Below are 23,522 nucleotides of genomic sequence, written 5' to 3' on the forward strand. Positions count from 1 at the left end.
CTTTGACAAGGGCTCAGGCCAAAAAGCAAAAAGGACAGGGAAGCTTGGATCCTGGAACAATGGACCAAGTGCTCCCTAAAGCTAGGGCTAGTAGAAGCAAACCACTTCCTACTATCCCTCCCTCTACAGTGGATTCTACTTCTGAGGAAGAAGAATTCCCTCCCTGTGCAGAACCTACACCAGAGGAGCTGGAAGCAGACACTGCTGAGCTTTTGGGTGAAGGGGGGCCTGCCAGAGAGGAGCTGAGTGTGGCACAGCAAACCTGTCCCACATTAGAGGGTCTCAGACAGCAAGCTGTCAAACAGGCTAATGGGGATGTCAGTGACTCTCACAGAGTTTACTGGGAGGACAACCTCTTGTACACTGAGCATAGGGATCCTAAACCTGGAGCTGCCAGGAGATTAGTGATTCCTCAGGAGTACAGAAAGTTCCTCCTAACACTGGCACATGACATTCCCTTAGCTGGGCACCTGGGTCAAATGAAAACTTGGGACAGATTGGTACCATTGTTTCATTGGCCTAGGATGTCTGAGGATACAAAAGAATTTTGTAAGTCCTGTGAAACCTGTCAAGCCAGTGGCAAAACAGGTGGCACTCCAAAGGCACCCCTTATCCCACTGCCTGTGGTTGGGGTTCCCTTTGAAAGGGTAGGGGTTGACATAGTTGGCCCCCTTGACCCTCCTACTGCTTCAGGCAATAGGTTTATCTTAGTGGTAGTTGACCATGCCACAAGATATCCTGAAGCTATTCCTTTAAGGACCACTACAGCTCCTGCAGTGGCAAAGGCCCTCCTGGGAATATTTTCCAGAGTGGGCTTCCCAAAGGAAGTGGTATCAGACAGGGGAAGCAATTTCATGTCTGCATACTTAAAGGCCATGTGGAAGGAGTGTGGTGTAACGTACAAGTTCACAACACCCTATCATCCACAAACAAATGGACTGGTGGAGAGATTTAATAAAACTCTCAAAGGCATGATTATGGGTCTCCCTGAAAAACTCCGCAGGAGATGGGATATCCTTCTACCATGCCTCCTTTTTGCCTACAGGGAGGTACCCCAGAAAGGAGTGGGCTTCAGCCCCTTTGAACTTCTTTTTGGTCACCCTGTTAGGGGTCCACTCACACTTGTAAAGGAGGGTTGGGAACAACCTTTAAAAGCTCCTAAGCAGGATATTGTGGATTATGTACTTGGCCTCAGATCAAGGATGGCTGAGTACATGAAAAAGGCCAGTAAAAACCTTCAGGCCAGCCAAGAGCTCCAGAAGCAATGGCATGATCAGAAGGCTGTTTTGGTTCAGTACCAACCAGGGCAGAAAGTGTGGGTCTTGGAGCCTGTGGCCCCAAGAGCACTCCAAGATAAATGGAGTGGACCCCACACAATTGTTGAAAAGAAGGGTGAAGTCACCTACTTGGTTGACTTAGGCACTGCAAGGAGTCCCCTTAGGGTGCTCCATGTCAACCGCCTAAAACCCTACTATGACAGGGCTGATCTCACCCTGCTCATGGCAACAGATGAGGGACAGGAAGAAGACAGTGATCCTCTACCTGATCTCTTCTCTTCCACAGAACAAGATGCTCTTGTGGAAGGTGTAGTTTTGGCTGATTGTCTTACTGCTGAGCAGAAAGATAATTGCATAAATCTCCTAGGACAATTTTCAGAACTCTTCTCTATTGTGCCAGGCACCACTTCTTGGTGTGAGCACACTATAGATACTGGAGACAGTTTACCTGTCAAAAGTAAGATCTATAGGCAGCCTGACCATGTCAGGGACTGCATAAAGCAAGAAGTTCAGAAAATGTTGGAACTAGGAGTGGTTGAGCACTCTGACAGTCCATGGGCTTCTCCTGTGGTACTGGTACCAAAACCCAATTCTAAAGATGGAAAGAAGGAAATGAGGTTTTGTGTAGACTATAGAGGTCTCAACTTGGTAACCAAAACTGATGCTCACCCTATACCCAGGGCAGATGAGCTTATAGATACACTGGCATCTGCCAAGTATCTAAGCACTTTTGATTTGACTGCAGGGTATTGGCAGATCAAATTGTCAGAAGATGCTAAACCTAAGACTGCATTTTCTACCATTGGAGGACATTACCAGTTTACTGTAATGCCTTTTGGTTTGAAAAATGCACCTGCCACTTTTCAGAGGTTGGTGAACACAGTCCTGCAAGGGCTGGAAGCTTTCAGTGCAGCATATTTGGATGATATAGCTGTCTTTAGCTCCAGCTGGGATGATCACCTGGTCCACCTGTGGAAAGTTTTGGAGGCTCTGCAAAAGGCAGGCCTCACTATCAAGGCTTCAAAGTGCCAGATAGGGCAGGGTAAGGTGGTTTATCTGGGACACCTTGTTGGTGGGGAACAGATTGCACCACTTCAGGGGAAAATCCAAACTATTATTGATTGGATTCCCCCTACCACTCAAACTCAGGTGAGAGCCTTCCTAGGCCTCACTGGGTATTACAGGAGGTTCATTAAGAACTATGGCTCCATTGCAGCCCCTCTTAATGACCTCACATCCAAGAAAATGCCTAAAAAGGTATTATGGACAGCAAGCTGTCAGAAAGCTTTTGAGGAGCTGAAGCAGGCCATGTGCTCTGAACCTGTCCTGAAAAGCCCTTGTTACTCTAAAAAATGATATGTCCAAACTGATGCATCTGAATTAGGAGTAGGGGCAGTCCTATCACAACTTAATTCTGAGGGCCAGGATCAACCTGTTGCTTTTATTAGTAGGAGGTTGACCCCTAGAGAAAAGCGTTGGTCTGCCATTGAGAGGGAGGCCTTTGCTGTGGTCTGGGCTCTGAAGAAGTTGAGGCCATACCTGTTTGGCACTCACTTCATTGTTCAGACAGACCACAAACCTCTACTTTGGCTAAAACAAATGAAAGGTGAAAATCCTAAATTGTTGAGGTGGTCCATATCCCTACAGGGAATGGACTATACAGTGGAACATAGACCTGGGAGTAGCCACTCCAATGCAGATGGACTCTCCAGATATTTCCACTTAGACAATGAAGACTCATCAGGTAATGGCTAGTCTTATTGTCCTTCGTTTGGGGGGGGGTTGTGTAGGAAAGTACCATCTTGCCTGGCATGTTACCCCCATTTTTCACTGTATATATGTTGTTTTAGTTGTACGTGTCACTGGGACCCTGGTAACCCAGGGCCCCAGTGCTCATAAGTGTGCCTGAATGTGTTACCTGTGTAGTGACTAACTGTCTCACTGAGGCTCTGCTAATCAGAACCTCAGTGGTTATGCTCTCTCATTTCTTTCCAAATTGTCACTGACAGGCTAGTGACCATTTTTACCAATTTACATTGGCTTACTGGAACACCCTTATAATCCCCTAGTATATGGTACTGAGGTACCCAGGGTATTGGGGTTCCAGGAGATCCCTATAGGCTGCAGCATTTCTTTTGCCACCCATAGGGAGCTCTGACAATTCTTACACAGGCCTGCCACTGCAGCCTGAGTGAAATAACGTCCACGTTATTTCACAGCCATTTTACACTGCACTTAAGTAACTTATAAGTCACCTATATGTCTAACCTTTACCTGGTAAAGGTTAGGTGCAAAGTTACTTAGTGTGAGGGCACCCTGGCACTAGCCAAGGTGCCCCCACATTGTTCAGAGCCAATTCACTGAACTTTGTGAGTGCGGGGACACCATTACACGCGTGCACTACATATAGGTCACTACCTATATGTAGCTTCACCATGGTAACTCCGAATATGGCCATGTAACATGTCTATGATCATGGAATTGCCCCCTCTATGCCATCCTGGCATTGTTGGTACAATTCCATGATCCCAGTGGTCTGTAGCACAGACCCTGGTACTGCCAGACTGCCCTTCCTGGGGTTTCACTGCAGCTGCTGCTGCTGCCAACCCCTCAGACAGGCAGCTGCCCTCCTGGGGTCCAGCCAGGCCTGGCCCAGGATGGCAGAACAAAGAACTTCCTCTGAGAGAGGGTGTGACACCCTCTCCCTTTGGAAAATGGTGTGAAGGCAGGGGAGGAGTAGCCTCCCCCAGCCTCTGGAAATGCTTTGTTGGGCACAGATGTGCCCAATTCTGCATAAGCCAGTCTACACCGGTTCAGGGACCCCTTAGCCCCTGCTCTGGCGCGAAACTGGACAAAGGAAAGGGGAGTGACCACTCCCCTGACCTGCACCTCCCCTGGGAGGTGTCCAGAGCTCCTCCAGTGTGCTCCAGACCTCTGCCATCTTGGAAACAGAGGTGCTGCTGGCACACTGGACTGCTCTGAGTGGCCAGTGCCACCAGGTGACGTCAGAGACCCCTTGTGATAGGCTCCTTCAGGTGTTAGTAGCCTTTCCTCTCCCCTAGGTAGCCAAACCCTCTTTTCTGGCTATTTAGGGTCTCTGTCTCTGGGGAAACTTGAGATAACGAATGCATGAGCTCAGCCGAGTTCCTCTGCATCTCCCTCTTCACCTTCTGATAAGGAATCGACCGCTGACCGCGCTGGAAGCCTGCAAACCTGCAACATAGTAGCAAAGACGACTACTGCAACTCTGTAACGCTGATCCTGCCGCCTTCTCGACTGTTTTCCTGCTTGTGCATGCTGTGGGGGTAGTCTGCCTCCTCTCTGCACCAGAAGCTCCGAAGAAATCTCCCGTGGGTCGACGGAATCTTCCCCCTGCAACCGCAGGCACCAAAAAGCTGCATTACCGGTCCCTTGGGTCTCCTCTCAGCACGACGAGCGAGGTCCCTCGAATCCAGCGACGCTGTCCAAGTGACCCCCACAGTCCAGTGACTCTTCAGCCCAAGTTTTGTGGAGGTAAGTCCTTGCCTCACCTCGCTGGGCTGCATTGCTGGGAACCGCGACTTTGCAGCTACTCCGGCCCCTGTGCACTTCCGGCGAAAATCCTTCGTGCACAGCCAAGCCTGGGTCCACGGCACTCTAACCTGCATTGCACGACTTTCTAAGTTGGTCTCCGGAGACGTGGGACTCCTTTGTGCAACTTCGGCGAGCACCGTTTCACGCATCCTCGTAGTGCCTGTTTCTGGCACTTCTCCGGGTGCTACCTGCTTCAGTGAGGGCTCTTTGTCTTGCTCGACGTCCCCTCTCTCTGCAGGTCCAATTTGCGACCTCCTGGTCCCTCCTGGGCCCCAGCAGCGTCCAAAAACGCCACACGCACAATTTGCGTGTAGCAAGGCTTGTTGGCGTCCTTCCGGCGGGAAATCACTTCTGCACGACTCTCCAAGGCGAGAGGGATCTGTCCACCAAAGGGGAAGTCTCTAGCCCTTTTCGTTTCTGCAGAAACCTTAGCTTCTTCTGTCCAGTTGAAGCTTCTTTGCACCCGCAGCTGGCATTTCCTGGGCATCTGCCCATCTCCGACTTGCTTGTGACTTTTGGACTTGGTCCCCTTGTTCCACAGGTACCCTAGATTGGAAATCCACAGTTATTGCATTGCTGGTTTGTGTCTTTCCTGCATTATTCCTCTAACACGACTCTTTTGTCCTTAGGGGAACTTTAGTGCACTTTGCACTCACTTTTCAGGGTCTTGGGGAGGGTTATTTTGCTAACTCTCACTATTTTCTAATAGTCCCAGCGACCCTCTACAAGGTCACATAGGTTTGGGGTCCATTCGTGGTTCGCATTCCACTTCTGGAGTATATGGTTTGTGTTGCCCCTATCCCTATGTTTCCCCATTGCATCCTATTGTAACTATACATTGTTTGCACTGTTTTCTAAGACTATACTGCATATTTTTGCTATTGTGTATATATATCTTGTGTATATTTCCTATCCTCTCACTGAGGGTACACTCTAAGATACTTTGGCATATTGTCATAAAAATAAAGTACCTTTATTTTTAGTATAACTGTGTATTGTGTTTTCTTATTATATTGTGCATATGACACTAAGTGGTACTGTGGTAGCTTCACACGTCTCCTAGTTCAGCCTAAGCTGCTCTGCTAAGCTACCATTATCTATCAGCCTAAGCTGCTAGACACCCTATACACTAATAAGGGATAACTGGGCCTGGTGCAAGGTGCAAGTACCCCTTGGTACTCACTACAAGCCAGTCCAGCCTCCTACAGAGACAGTGTCAGGTAGCCTGTAAGGGCTTTTTAATAAAGAAAAAATTAAATTAAATAAAAAAGTAGGAACCGCGGGGGAGCCCTTGAGGGCTCCCTCGTGGTCCCACATAGTCCACAAATGGCTTTTGATTCTCTCTTATATTTAAATAAATAAAAAATATATAGGGACCGCGGGGGAGCCCTTAAGGGCTCCCTCGTGGTCTCACAGACCCACTTAGACACTCAAGCACCCACTCACAGACCCACTGACACCCTCATACAGCCACTCAAGAGACCTGCGCACACACAGGTACACCCACTAAAACACTGATGTACACACACTCACACCCAGACAGACAATCTGACAGCCACTCTTACCCTCAAATACACCCTCTCATACCCATTCTCACAACCAGAGAAGCTTTGGCTAACTCTTGCCGTGACTGCAAAAGGGCTGTGCACAGCGTGGGTTTGGGTGATTGGGGGTGTTGGCCTCAAGGTCTGGCTGCAGGCCAGGTCTTATGGGCAACCTCCCCTGCACATGGGTGAAGGTTGTGCATGATTGGGTGCTTATAGGGGGTTGGCCTGTGGCCAACTGCCACAGCATACAGCTGAAGGTGGTAGTTGGATTAATGTATATTAAAATTAGAATACATTAAAAAGCCATAGAAAATCACTGAAAAACTTGACTTTTTTTAAAAAAAATTTAATTGCCCCTATTTCCAAGAGGGCCGACCCACAGAGTAAATACCTGGTGTCTAGTGGTGTTTCCTGGCTGTGGATCGAGTCAGAAAACTCTTTAAGGAAGGCCTTGTTTGAAAGGGGAGAATCTCCCCTTTCAAACAAGGCCTTCCTGATAGTTGTGGAGGGCCTTTTGCGCCCATTTTCCCCACTGGAGTAGAAAGCGGTCTTACCTGCTGCTTCCTGCTCCGGTAAGGAAAATGAACTGTGACGTCAGTTGCCTTGTGGTGCACTGACATCACAGGTGGGCGGGAGCAGACACTGAAGGTTTCCTGTGTCTCCCAAGGGGTTTTAAACAAAAAAAAGCAATTTTCAAACACTTCCCTGGTGTCAGCCAGTGGTCATGGCCCACACCCGGGAGGGTGTGCAAGTATTGGCCGACACACAAACTAATGGATTTAACATTAAAAACTACCCTCCTACCCCACCTACCCTGATGCCTTAGCCTACCTCCATCCCTAAAAAGCTCCACCCCCAAAATCTGACTCCAAGCCCTTCCCCACCCTAAGCTCTAAGACCCCGCCCCTGTTAAAAAAAACTACCACAAATCCCCCAAAACTCCAGCCCCTTTTAGAAAAATAAAAACTACCCTGACCCCCCACACTCGCCCTAAAACATTACCTCACAATAAAAACGTAATTACCCCTATACCCCCATCCACCCTGAGCCCTAAAACTGCCTCCTCCAAACTCACCTTGCCCTTAAAACTAACTCCCCCTGCCCTGAGGCCTAAAACAGTCCCCCTGTCAAAAAACAACCCCGACCTCGCCCTTGGCCTGAGACTAAAACTGCCACTTCACCGCCCGACCTGAGCCCCAAAATTGCCCCCCCAAAATGCCCCCCACCTTCCAACTCCACCCTGTCCTGAAAACTACCCGCTCTCCCCCACCCTAAGCCCTGACACCAACACCCTGTGAAAACAAAAACAACCCCAACCCCCCCACACTGCCCCTTCCCCAACCCTGTCCTTAAAAATACTACCCCTACCACCCAACCCGCCCCAGCCGATGCTGCGCCTGGAGCTTCCTTCCTCTCCATGCTGTTCCCGCTGTGTGCCTGAACTATGCATATGCATGGTACCTTAACCATGCATTTGTGGTTAAGGCACATGCGTGGTTCAGGTAAGCGTGGTAACGCTTGCATACTTACGGCACATGTGGCTCCGCCAGCATAGAAAAGACCATTTCACCTTGACCCATGAGACTTTAGATAGCAAGGGCAGTGCCAGGTATACCCTGATAGACAGAAGGGCATGTTCTATCATTTTGAACCTAGTGAATCAGGAGCATCGTGAAAATTCTTCTGATGGGTGGTTGATTTCAAACATTTTGATGCTAGTTTGGTGCTTCGCAGGATTAGCGTCAAATTTTGACGTTAATCCTGTAAAGCACATTGAGGCCCATTATAAATAATGGTGTGCCTCCTTTTAACGCCTGCTCTGTGCAGGTGTTCAAAATGTCACAAAAAATGTCACAAATAAATCTTTTAGATATCTTTGCGCTATTTTTTCACCCCTCCTAACGGGGAAATGCCCCTTACATACATTATGCCTGGCGCAGGCATAATATGGAGCATGGGGTTACAAAGTGGCGCAATGCATGCATTGTGCCACTTTGTAAATCTGGCGCTGTGATTTTTGAAGCCTAATGCCACATTAGTGTCAAGAAAATTATGCTAATGTAGTACTAGAACTTCTTAAATCTGGGCCAATGTGTCTCTTAGAAATGTGGTAATCTCAAAACACTCTCAAATTTGGTTCCTCCTAATGGGGCACATAGACCTGCAGATGTCCATTTCACATATTTAATTGCCACTGGTTCCGCCGACCATGGTACTTAGCCGTTCGGAGGGTGTTGCCTGGCTTGCCAAAGGTTTAAGCAAAGCAATGCAGGGCCCTATGAATGCATAATTCGTTTTTACCAAGTGCCCTAATCACTTTTTCAAATATAATCTAGGTTTTCCTAAATGAAGTCCCCAAAGAAATAATTTACCTTCGTTTAAATGGTTTGCTGCTTACATACATGCAGTCCGCTTGAATCAAAGAGCAGGAAGGTTAAGCCGTACATGATTGTCTTAACAATGCGCTTTGTGCAGGGGGGCTGGGCTGCTCTTCCACTCTGTAATTATAGTTGGTATTCCCAGCTATAGGAATTCTTCAGACTTTAGATCACTAAGAATTTTGCCCCGTGTGACGAATCTCCATGAAACTTTCCACACCTATAGCATTTTCTACATTGGGGGAGCATGGAAAGTTTTGCAGTGATTACTCAAGGGGGTGCAAAGATAAAAGGGGGTCCGAAAACTCGTTTTTCCACCAATGCATTTTCCATAGACTTTTGTATCTCAAGTAGTGTGAAAATGACTGAAATTTAGTTGAATCACACATTATGGTGCTCAGATGAATCATTTAGGTACTACAGGTAGGTAGGGTAAGTAATTTTTAAGTTATAAGTCCTTTTACCTTAGTGATGTCTGTTGTCACAGTACTTTCATGATATTTTGCTGTATTTTGCGGCATTTGGCAGAAGTAACACGGCACATAATAATGACAAGGTATTATTTGATTGGCTAATGACTGCCTTTACAAACGTTTTTGTTATTTGCCCATGTTCTGCGTTACACCTTTAGACATGGATTAAGAATGAGGTATGATATTTTTTCCCTACCTATTACTACTTTATGAAAGTGGTAATTTGTAGGGGAAAATATTTTTAAGTTTCTATATATTTACAAAAATATATGGAGTACTGCGGTACTTCCGGGGAAGTACTGTGATACTTGGAAAAAAATCTAAAACAAATGCTATGAAATTACTACAATGTATTTTCTATATTTCATATTTAAATCATTTTTCAAAAGTCTACAGAGTACTGAAATACCTATGAATTACTGCACTACTTAAAAAAGTTTTTTTGAAAACAAATGTGCAGTTCCCACGAAACTGCTGTAACAAAATATGGAAAATCATAAATACATTTCTCTAACTATTATCACTTTCATAATGTGCTTCTAGGTAGGGAACAACAATAAAACCTAATACTTACCTAGCTATGAGGCCCTAATCCAGGATGCAATGAAACAGTACTGAATACTACATGGGTGCCTTTTATTTTTTGTAAAGGCAGAAACTGCTTTCTTATCGGCCTGTAGCACTGTATACCGAGTAACAACTAACTATTTTGTATTTTTATACTTATAAAATTTTAACAATACTTAACACTATTCATTCCTCCTACCAAGAAGTAGCATTTACACCTCACAATCTAAATTCCTGGCACATTCCACTACATCTGTTCACCCACTTTCATGCTACATCTGTTTCAAGCAGCACACTCCACTCTGTGCTACTCTACTCTACCGAACTCCAATCTATTACATTCTCTGCTTCTCAACATCACTCTACTATCCGCCACTCCACTCTACACCACTCCACAGTATGCCGCTCTATTCTGCACTAAGCCACTGCATGCCACTCCCTTCTACCCCACTCCACTCTACACCACTCCACTCTATGTCACGCTAACACACTCTATCTATGCTACTCCATTCTTCCACAGTGCAATCTATGCCATTACACTGTACGCTACTCCACTCTATGCTATTCCACCTCATGATAGTATACTCTATGCTATTCCACTCAGTGCCACTCCACACCACTCCACTGTATGCTGTTCCACTGTACATCACTTCACTCTATGCCACTCCACTGTACCCTACTTCAGTATATGCCACTCCACTTCATGACACACCACTATACAGTATTACACTGTACAGCACTCCACTCCACCCCACTCCAAAATATGCCACTCCACTGTATGCTACTACACTCCTCGCTATTCGACTTTGGCGCTCCACTCTACATCACTCCACTGTACACCACTACACTCAATGTTATTCCACTCTACACCACTCCACTGTACTCTACTCCACTCTATGCCACTCCACCTAGAGCACCCCTTCTACCCTGCTGTAGTCTAGACTATTCTGCTCTACCACACTCCACTGTATGCCACTCCACTGTACGACCTTCAGCTGTACCTAATCCAATGAATGCTATTTTATTGTTTGCAGTTCCACTCTACGATACTACACTCTACGCTATTCCACTCTATGCCACTCCATTCTATGCCACTCCTCTTTAGGCCCCTTCACTGTGCGCCATTTGATTCTGCACCACTCTACTCTATGCTATTCGACACTGCGCAGCTTCACTCTGCATCACTCTACCCCACTTCACTGTATGCTACACAACTGTATGCAACTACACTCTACCACACTCTCAACTATATTCCACTCCACTCACCAGCACTCCACCGTATGCTATTTCACTCTACGCCACTGCACCCCACTCCAGACTACCCCACTCCAGTCCACTCAACTCTACACTCTTTTATTCCACTCTATACAACTTCATTCTATGCTACTCTACTGCACCCCACTCCATTCTATGCCAATCCACTATACTGTATTCTACTATATGCAACTATACTGTATGGCTGTACACTTTACACTATTCCACTGTACGGCACTTCAGTCTACCCAATTCCATCCTACACCACGATACTGTATAGTATTCCACTGTAAACCACTCCACTGTATGCCACCACATTGTACGCTAATGCACTCTATACTATATGCAATATACCGCTCTGCCACCCCACTCTACACCACTACACAGTACAACACTAGTGCCAATCTACTGTACGCTATTTCACTGGATGGCGCTCCAATGTACACTTCTACACCCTACGCCACTCCAGTTTATACCACTCAGCTCCACACTATTCCACTCTACTACACTCCACTCTATCCCACTACACTCTACCCTATTCCACTGTATGCTACTCAACCCTTTGTCACTAGACTATATGCCACTCCACTCTACGCTACTCCACTGTATGGCACTCCACTCTATGCTAATCCACTGTATGCTATTACACTGTATGGCACGCCACTGTATGGTGCTACAATGTAAGTTACTCCACTTTTCAACACTCAGCTCCACCCATTCCACTTTACGCTATATTATTGTTCGCCACTATACTCTATGCCACTAAAGTCTACTCTATTCCATTGCATGTCTCTCCACTTTACACCACTCCACTGTTTGCCATTCTACTATACACTATTCCAGTGTACGCCACTCCACTCCACTGCACTCCAGTCTGCACCCCTCCTCTATATGCCACTCCTCTGTACCACACTCCAGTCTACGGCACTCCAGTCCACTCTACTTTCTGCTATTTCACCATATACAACTCCATTGTACACTAGTACATTTTATGCTATTCCACTGTATGCCACTCCACTCTACACCTCTCCACTGTATGCCATTTGATTCTATGCCACTCTCCAGTACATTATTCCACAATACGCCACTCCACTCTACACCACTCCACTCCAATGTACTCTAGTCAACTGTATGCCACTACAGTCTACCACATTTAACTCTACGCCACCCAAATCTGTTCTCCATTGTGTGCTATTCCACTCTACACACTCCACTGTACCCCACTCCTGTGTATGTCACTCCAGTCCACACCACTCTACTCTCCGCTATTCCACTTTACACAGATACACTCTATGTCACTCCACTCTACGCCACTCCACTGTACGCTGCTCCAGTATATGCCACTCCACTGTACCTCACTCTACTCTACCCCAGTCCACTATACACTATTCCACTATATCGCACTTCACTTTACTCAAACCACTTTACACTAATCCACTGTATGATATTCCACTTTACACTACTATACTGTGCCACTACGCTGTACATTACTTCACTCTACACTATACACTATTCTTCTGTACTACACTTCACTCTACACCACTCCACTGTGCACTGTTCCACTCTATGCCACTCCACTGTACACCACTCTACTCTACACTACTTGAGTGTATGCTACTCCACTCATTGCCAATCCATTGTACACTATTTCACTGAATGGCACACCATTGTACACTAATACGCACTATGCCAGTCCAGTATACACCACTCCACTCCACACTATTCCACTTTACTACACTCCACTCTATGCCACAATACTCTACGCTGTTCCACTGTATGCCACTGCATTCTATGTCCCTACACTTTTTGCCGCTCCACTATGCGCCAGTCAACTGTATGACACTCCACTGTATGCTAGTCCACTGTATGCTATTTCACTGTATGATACTCCACTATACGCTACCACACCATGTTTTCCTCCAGTTTACAATACTCCATGCCACCCCACTCCACTATACGTTATTGTATTGTACGCCACTCCACACTATGCCACGAAACTCTACTCTAATTACCTGTATGACACTACACTTTACACCACTCCACTGTAAGCTATTCCAGTGTATGCTACTACTCTCTATGGCACTCCAGTCTACATCCCTCCACTATTCGCTATTTCACTCTACCCAATTTCACTGCATGCCACTCTACATCACCCCACTTCACACCACTACTGTCAGTTCTATTCCACTGTACACCACTCCACTCTATGCCACTCAACTGTGCCACTCCACCTTATGCCATTCCACTCTGCCCCACTAAACTCTCTGCTATTCCACTCTATGGCACTCCTCTCCATGCCACGCCACTGTACACTATTACACTGTATGCCACTACTCTCTACCCCACTTCAGTCCAACCCGCTTCACCCTATGCTATTCCTCTCTTTGATTCTTACACGCTATGCCTATCCACTTTTAGCCACTCCTGTGTATATAACTTTACTGTGTGACACTCCACACTATGCTACTCTGCTGTACGCTATTCCACTCTTCGCCACTCCACTGTACTCCACTAAACTATATGCCAGTCTGCGCCATTCCACTCTATGCTACTCCACTGAATGGCACTCCATTCTATGACACTCCACTCTTTGCCACTAAACTCTACGCTATACCACTCTACGCCACTCCACTCTACACTATTAGACTGTATGTAACTACACTCTACTTCATTCCCCTCTGCCCCACTGCACTCTACACTATTCCACTTCACGCCAATGCACTCTGCTCCATTCCAATCTTTGCCACTCCACTGTGTGACAATCCACTCTATCCCAATCCACTCTATGCCACTGCAGTCTATGCTATTCTGCTCTACATCTCTCCATTCTATGCACTTCAGTCTACACCACTCCACTGTATGCTAGTACAATCTACGCTACTCCACTGTACGCTATTCATTGTACTGATCTCCAGTGTACGACACTTCACTCCACGCAATTCCACTTTATGCCACTCCAGTCTAAGCCACTCTACTGTACGTGGCTCCAATGTACGCTATTCCATCATATGCAACTCAACTCAACACCCCTCCATTCTACACCATTATACTCTACACCCACACTACACCACTCCAGTCTATGCCACTCAAGTCTACACAACTACACTGTACATTATTATACTCTGCACTACTCCACTGTACTGAATTCCATTGTACGGAACTCCAGTGCACGCCACTTCACTGAAAGCTGTGACACGGTACACCACTCCACTCTATGCCACTCTCCTGTATCCTATTCCACTGGACAGCACTCCAGTCTACTCCACTCCACTCTGCTATTCCACTTACACCAGTACATTTTACCTCACTCCACTCTGCCACTTTATTCTATGCCTCTCCACTCTACTCCACTCTATGCCACTCTACTCTACGCTATTCCACTTTACACCACTCCACTCCACGCCATTCCACTCTACACCAGTCCACTCTATGGTATTCCACTGGACGCCACTACACTATACCATACTCCACTCTGCAGCACTCCATTGTACATACCCTTTTATAAGTGTTACTGTAAATGCTATTATTTTAAATGGTATAACTACTATAATATCACAAATCACATGATTTGTGAGAGCACAGTTCACGCTCAATCGAAAGTAAAGAGCCTGGGGGTATTAATGGGTAAAGACTTCATTATGGCTGCCCAGACAAAGAAAGGGCCATGTTTTGGTTTACTGAGAGCCCTTAGAAAGACGATTAAATGGCTTCCTATGGACCCTCGAAGAGTAGTTGTTCAAGGTCTTGTACTTCCATGCTTAGACTATGGCAACTCTCTATTCAGGCAGCGCTGACTATATGATTCGGAAGATGCAAGTTATCCAAAATGGTGCAGCCTGAATATTGCTGGGTCTAGCAAAAACACAGCCTGCTCGTTCGGCTCTGGCACGCCTTCATTGGCTGCCTGTAAGAAAAAGAATCAAATGTAAAGCCCTTTGTATTGCATACAAGGTAAAATATGCACATGGCCCACACATCCTAGGTCACCTTGTTAAACCATACAATAATGCGAGAGAACTAAGATCTAACAACTGCTCTCTCCTGGCCACTCCCAGAATTAAAAGAGCGAGATGCGGAGGCCGATCATTTGGTTATCTAGTGTCTAATTTCTAGAACAGCCTGCCTAGCTACCTCCGATCCAACAGCAATTTGTTAAGTTTCAGGAAGCAACTAAAGATGAACCTCTTCCCTTAAGCAAGGTACTTTATTCTCAGGATTCCTGTCAGCGCTGGGAAGCCAATATGTGGGTAGCTATGTGCTTTACAAGACTCTTGGCCTTATCATGAGTTTGGTGGTCCCAACGCGGGACCTCCAAACCCGCGGGGAGGATGCCCCCGCCCTATTACAATGTTCCGACCAGTCTGATTGACGGGAGCATTGTAATAGAGTGCTCCTGCCCGTCAGTCCGACGGGAACAGTGCTATGAGATAGCACCCGGCTCCCTTATAGAAGCTGAGTGCTATCTCGTAGCACAGAGGGGGCCTACTGGCACCCTTGGACGGCGCACTGTCTGCAAAGCACACAGTGCGCATACTGATGGTGCTGGGCATGGGGCCCTGCTCTGCCCATCCCCTGGCATGGGCAGAGCAGGAGCCCTCCTGTGGCCCTCTGCACTTGCTCTCCGCCAGCCTTTTAATGGTGAGCAATCGCCATGAAAAGGCTTGCGGAAAACAAGTTTGTAATCAGCCAGGCGGCACTGAGTTCAGTGCTACCCTGGCTGACTGCAACCAAGACCACAGTCAGCCTGTCGGGAACAATGTTCCCAGTAGGGACAGTGGTCCCCTGGTGGGTCCAACCACCAGGGTCATAATTGGGTGGTTGGATCGCCCGGAGTGCAGCGGTCCTCAGAACTGCCACACTCGTAATGAGGCCCTGTGTAACAGAACATAACATACATAACATAACATGCTATTGTGGCGAGTTACATTTAATGCAGTGTGGCTAATGAGTTCAATACACTGTGTACGTAGGTGCGTGAGCAAAAATAATTTGAATGTGTTGCGTAGTTTGTAAATTAAAGGTATAAGTATAAATTCTTTAATTTATAATTTTTGACTTTGGTTTGTATCTAAAGAATAAATAAAGTTATAGTGATTTAAAGGTGGTGCATCAATTATAAATTAAAGGTATAACTGTAAATTCAGAATTTGCATTCTTTGTGTAGTTTGGGTCTAGTTTGTATAGAACTAATAAATAAAATGTTCCTAACAATAACAAAGGTTTAACCAGACCTGGCCGGCGGAGGCCTGGGTCTCCCAGACCTCAAATTATACTATTTGCCCGCCTGCTCCAGTATGAGGCTCTGTGGTGCGAGGCTTGTTCCAACTGGGAAAGATCACAGCTGGAGGGATCTGTCACTATTGCCTACTTCCCCAGATTACTCATGCGAGGTCTCAGACATCATGCTGGTACCCCCTTTATAGACTTGCAGGTTGCTCAAGCATGGGAAGCGGTGGTCACATGCGTTCTGAGCTGAGCACCTTATGCCAAACTCCTCCTTATTTGGTGGTTGCGTCCATTTGCATGTATGCGAAATTCTAAGTATGTCGCACATTGGGTAGAGGGGGTATGTCAGAAAGCGGAAGTACTGGATTTGAATAGCGCATTTATGACAATCGAAGAGGCCGAAACACACTTCGGAATTGATCTGGTCAGTTCCCGCAATATGTGAGTATAGCCCTGACGGTTAGGGAGGTTTGTCTGACATTTCCCGACCAACTCAGCGAATCAAACGTACTGAAAGTAATGTTGCACCCCAGATCCACTAGGGATATCATCTCCCGCCTATATGCGCCCTAAAAAGTGATAGACTAACAGACTTGACATCCCTCAGAGACAAATGGAATGGGAAACTAGCTTCTCCGTGACTGAGGGGGACTGGAGGCACGCCTGAGCATTGGTTAAGGAAGTTGGAGCAATGGCAGATTAAAGCTGACACAATTGTATTATTTGCACAGGGATATTTAACTCCACAACGTTTGCACAGAGTTTATCCTGGCTGAGATGCAGGCTGCGGGAAGCGCTGGGTTTCGCTGGCAGATTTCACATGTTACGTGGGAGTGCCACTAGTGAACTCTTATTGGAGGAAATAGTGCAGATGGTGACGAGGGTAAAAACAGACCTATCCATGCATAACTGTCTACTAGGACTGCTGCCGCTTCCAAAAAAGGTGGTGAAATGAAATATCGATGCACCCAGTTCGGATTGGTCCTCGCCGATTCGGAATTGTTACTCACTGGGCTAGCCAAGTGTCACCAGCAGTGAGTAAATGGAGGGCAGATCTGTCGGAATGGGCAGTAGTGGTAGAGTGTAGGCTTAGGAGGGTCAGACTAGACGAATACGCTGAAAGAGACCTGGAGATCTGTGGTGCACTGATAGACAAGCTGGTACAGGCAGAGGCGTAGCTCCAGGGTTTTTGGGAGTGTTTCACCCCTCTAAAAATATATTCTGTAGTAAATAGTTGAGTACAAGTGCTCTCAGTCGGGTAATGTGAAGTGCCTGCCGGATTTCACCTGGAATATTTACATGCCCCCACTAATAATAGCACACAATTTCTCTCCTATGTTTTGAAAACCTTAAAAAATATTTAGTTTGATAAATATTGCATTTTAAGTACCCGTAACATTAGGCACTTGTCTTTCTTTACACTACTGTTTAGGCACTCCCATGCCCAGCTTCTCACATAATGACCCTCATTATGGCATTGGCGGTAAGTCCCGCTTACCGCCATGCTGACTGCCGCCAACATACTGCAACCACGGCAGTATACCGCTACCCATATTATGACACATACATAGCAATCCGTCACTATACAGACACACACACAAGCCCGCCAGCCCAAAGATCAGTGATAAACTAGTGGTATCCAAACCCACACCGTTCCACCAACAGAACTATGCCCACTAAATTATGATCCACAAATCACTGCTGCGGACATTCAACCGCAGTAAACCATTGGCGGTACATAGCGCTGCGCTCAAAATACACACACACATACAAAACAACACATGGGACAATTCAAACTTCACACACCTGACAAACATACACACACCACACCCACACCACTATAAAACACACACACATTACCCACATCCCTTTACGACTAACAAAAATTGCCACTAGAGAGAGAGATACAGCAAGAGCACCCACACAAGCAGAGCCACAGAACACCATCACCCATACACCATCCACGCACCTCATAGCACACACCCCAACACATCACCCCACACACCCTCACACACACCACTCACACTACACCCATGGCACCACAAAGACACCCCAGGTTCACAGAGGAGAAGCTAAGGGTCACAGTGGAGGAAATCATCCGGGTAGAGCCACAGCTATTTGGATCACAGGTGCAGCAGACATCCGTCGCTAGGAAGGTGGAGCTATGGTGGGGAATCGAGGACAGGGTCAACTCCGTGGGACAGCACCCCAGAACAAGGGATGACATCAGGAAGAGGTGGAATGACCTACGGGGGAAGGTGCGTTCCATGGTTGCAAGACACCAGATAGCAATAGAGAGGACTGGCGGTGGACCCTCACCTCCTCCCCCACAACTAACAACAGGGGAGGAGCAAGCCTTAGCAATACTGCATCCTGAGTTTGTAGCAGGATGACTGGGCTCTGGTAAGTCAAATCTCTATTACTATCACCCCACTACCTGCATGCCATCACATACCCCACCCCTACCCTCACCTCCATCACCCCACCACCTCACATACACCCCACTATCACAACCCACACATCCCAGTACCCAGCACTGCATGCACCACCAATGCATGGACACCACTCACAGCCCTGTATGGACACCCATCACCATAGCATGCACACTAGAGAGAATCACCTAGCCCACAAAATAACTACTCACACAAGGCAAAGCTGACAGGCCAATCACAACCATAGAGGCCAACACACCCATGCACTGGATGTCACACGTAGAAACAATAACACTGCATTTACATACCCACAGGTCCTCCACACAACGTCACCAGAGAGGAGGTGCCAGCAACATCCAGCCCCCCCCCAGAAGAGGCCCACAGTGATGACAGCAGTGATGACAGCAGCTATGCTCGCCTAGATCAGGATGACCAACCTGGCCCATCCGGGACATTCGGACAGTCGGTTACCCAGGCACAGTCCCATACCACCACAGAGCCTCCCCCTCAGGAAACACCACCACAGCACCCACCCAGCGGGCCCATACCTCTGTCCCCAGGACACGTCAATCAGCAGTGTGTCCACCACTACAGGGACCCCAGGGCACACCACAAACACAGGACGATCAGGGACCTGGGGTTAGTGGCAGTGGGCACACGGTTCACGGGACAGAGGCACAGGACAACAGGGAAGCTGGGAGAACTGCTGTGCAACAGTGGGAGGACAGGCCCAGGGAACTGACTCTCAATGAGGCACTAACCAACATCCTGGGAGCATACCACCATTCCCAGGAGACGATGGGCCAAATACTGGACAAGTTGCAGGAGACCCAGCAGCTGCAGGAGGGACATTACCTGGGGATCAGTGAGGAACTGTGGGATATCCACACCACCCTAGTCAACATTGCAGGGGTGCTGGCAGACATGGCCAACACCATGAGGGAGGCAGTGGCACACCAACTGGCCCCTGACACTAGCCAAACCGATGAACAGCCCTCCACCTCCTCTGACGCTAGTGGACAGGAGGCCCCGCCACAGGAACAACAGGCCACCAGCACCCCAACCCCTGCAGAAAGAGAACCACCCCACAAACGGTCCCTGCGATCCAGGCAGAAGCCAGAGAACATTGCCAAGACCCTGCCAGGAAATAAGACTCTCTTGATTGTCACCCTTGTGTCCCACTCTGTCACTCTGTCCACCTTCAACTGCCATTGCTTCAATTCATATGCCCCCTTGGACAATGCACCTGTGATACAAATAGACTGGAACTCTTACCTGGACTCTCTTCCACCACCCCCCAGCCTATAGCAATACCCCATCCACTTATTAGCACATGAACAAACATCCTTGTAAAAAATAAAAGTATTGAGTCCGTCAAGTAATTGAACTATGTATTTGTTTTAACAATCTGTAGACATAGCAATTCAACTGTACAGTAAAGTATACATAGGTATGACCTGTAGTTTGCTGCAGTCAATACACCAGGAGCCACAGTGGGGTTCAGATATCTGTATATCTGTAAATAGACATGTCAAAGTGTACAGTAAGTGGCCATAGTAGTGGGAATATCATCCTGCCAGTGAAACCTTACAATACAAAACTGCAATGGAAGGTGAAGTTACAGTGTCTTACCTGTGTCACTGGAAGTACTGTTGAATGATTGCTGTTCTATTGTCCACATCGTCATCCTCTGCCTCATCTTCGTCACTGTCCACAGGCTCCACTGCTGCCACACGCCCATCTCCAACCTCATCCTCCTGCTGAAAAGGCACCTGGCGACGTAAGGCAAGGTGGTGCAACATGCAACATGCCATGATTATCTGGCACACCTTCTTGGGTGAGTAGCACAGGGATCCCACCTGTTACATGGAGGCACTTAAACCTGGCTTTCAGGAGGCCAAAGGTTTGCTCTATAATTCTTCTTGTTCACCCATGTGCCTTATTGTAATGTTCCTCTGCCCTTGTCCTGGGATTCCTCACTGGGGTCAGTAGCCATGAGAGGTTGGGGTAACCAGAGTCACCTGCAAATACAGAGGGATATCTGTTAGCCAGACACTAACCCTTAAGGCCAACCCCATTCCCATACACCAACATATACTGGGTGGGGACCATGGGCTCACCTATTAGCCACACCCTGTGCCTCTGGAGTTGAGCCATCACATATGGTATGCTGCTATTCCTCAGGATAAATGCATCATTTGCAGACCCAGGATACTTTGCATTCACATTTGAGATGTACAGGCACACTATCTGCACATTCATAGAGTGAAAGCTCTTTCGATTTCTGAACACCTGTTCATTTCTCCGGAGGGGGACAAATACAATATGTGTACCATCAATTGCCCCAAAAATGTTGGGATATGTACCATTGCATAGAAGTGAACTTTCACTGTGGCCAAATCCTCCACCGGGGGGAAAACAATGTAGCTGCGCATGTGTTTCATCAGGGCAGACAACACTCTGGTCAGCACTATTGAGAACATTGGCTGAGACATTCCTGCTGCCAAGCCCACTGTCACTTGGAAGGAGCCAGTTACCAAGAAATGGAGCACAAATAGGACTTGCACAAGATGGGGGATCCCAGTGGGGTGACGGACAGCAGAGATCAGGTCTGGCTCCAATTGGGCACACAGCTCTTGGATTGTAGACCTGTCAAGTCTGTAGGTGAGGATAATGTGTCTGTCCTCCATTGTTGCCATGTCCACCAGGGACCTGTACACGGGGGATGTCTCCATCTCCTATTCATCCTCAGCGGTTGTAATTTAGGGGGTAAAACAATGAGTATCTGGTCAGTTTTCAACATTCCCTAAGTGTACATTGCATTGCATTTTGTGACAGAAACAGTATGTTGATGTATAGTCCCAAATGGTGCTTATGTATGCTGTGTCGCAGTTAGGTGCCAGGGCCTGCCCCCCCTTAAATGGCAGCCGCTTGTCCTTTGTGGATGGACAGGTGGAAATGAGGTAATGCCGCTGACGTTCTGTGCCGTTGCAGGAGGCGGTCGAGTACCGCTGTGCAACTCCTCATTGGTTGTCATTGGGCCATATGGGTTACAGTAGACAATGGTGATGTATGCTGGCGGTGACGGTACACACTGCCGTGGATGTGACCACCATTTTCTATCTGTTCACTCACTTGCTACCTGACCTTCAACAGGAGAGGACCTACGCTGCAAGTGCTGCTGTGACCTGTGTCTGGAACCAACCATGGCTCGTGTCACTAGGGAAAGGGCCCTTGCCTTCACGGCGGTGGAGTCGGAGAGAGTGGTGGATGGAGTCCTACCCCAATACCGAATGCTGTATGGGCCTCCAGACCAACAGGTGAGTACACTGTGAGCACGATGCATGGGGCATGAATGCATGGAGTGCTGTATGTGAGGGCCCCGCATAAGGAGGGGGTTAAAGGGTCCTGGCCAGCGTGCTGCATGTATGGTGGGCAATGTATGTGCGTAAGAGGATGGGAGGGATATGGTGGGCCATTAGTGTAATAGGCCGGATGGTATGACTGATACCCTTTTTCTATTGTATTTCCTCTGCAGGTCAGCACCCATCAGAAAAAGGGTATATGCCGTGCCATCACCAAGGATGTTTCGGACCCTGGGGCCCACTGTCGCAAACGGTGGGAGGACCTGCGACGCTGGACATGGAAAACGTGGAGGCCCAGCTGGGGATGGCCTCCCAACGAGGAAGGGGTGCCTGTCGCACCCTGACCCCCCGATGTTCCGCATACTGGCGGTGGCCTATCCGGAGCTGGATTGGCGCTTGAGGGCATCACAGCAGCCACAAGGGGGTGAGTACAGTTTCCCAATATACTACTTGCGCGTGGTGGGGTGGTCTCCGGATGGAGGTTGGGCGCCTGTTGGTGCCCCTAGGCCAGGCCAGACATTGCAGAGTAGGTTCCATGTTGGACAAGGGCTGATGACCTCCACCTCCAACCAAGCTAGTGGGCATCCATTACTGGGCAGGGCTCTGTGGGTCTCCGGTATGCTGCAACTGGTGTTAGGTATTACTGTCCATAGCATGGTGACTAGCATTGTGACTGGTAGTGCATTGCCTAGTGTGTAGGGCTGTTCCCTGTGTGTTGTGTATGCCAACAGTGGTGTTGTTGCTGCCATTGATCAAGTGTATCCTCTGTCTCTTCCCCCCATTTTTGTTTTGTCATCCTGTCCTTATGTGCATTAGCAACATCTGGTGGAGGAGCAGAGGCACCGGCGACGGAGGGAGCTGCATCCCACAGGGCCCATGAGGCCGAATCCACTGAAGGTGAGGGCACCAGTGAGACGGAGGGCGAGGGGAGAACCATGGCTGAGACAGGAGGGGGCAGTTCTGAAAGTGATACCTCCTCCGATGGAAGCTCCCTAGTGGTGGCGGACAGCTCCGTGGCCACCCCAACTACAGGTACAGCTGCCACCCCGTACCAGCACCGCCCTCCCAGCAGCCCCTCAGTGAGTTTCCCATGCACGCTCACCAAGGAGGGGGTCATCTCCTTCACCCCAGGCACCTCAGGCCCTGCCCCAGTTAGCTCTGCTGCCCTGAGTGAGGAGGCTATTGACCTCCTTTGATCCATCTCTGTTATGCAGTTAAGCATAGTGAATGCCATCCAGGAGCTGGTGGGGCATTTGCAACATACAAATGCATTCTTGGAGGGCATTCACTCTGGCGTTGCGGGCCAACAGAGATAATTCCAGTCTCTGGCCTCCTCCCTGATGGCAGCCATTGTCCCTGTCTCTAGCCTCCCCTTCCAACTTCCTCTGCCCAGTCCCATTCCCCTGAATCCCAACCTATCCCAAGTACAC

Source organism: Pleurodeles waltl, chromosome 4_2, assembly GCF_031143425.1.
Source record: "Pleurodeles waltl isolate 20211129_DDA chromosome 4_2, aPleWal1.hap1.20221129, whole genome shotgun sequence".
In the NCBI taxonomy this organism is placed as follows: Eukaryota; Metazoa; Chordata; class Amphibia; order Caudata; family Salamandridae; genus Pleurodeles; species Pleurodeles waltl.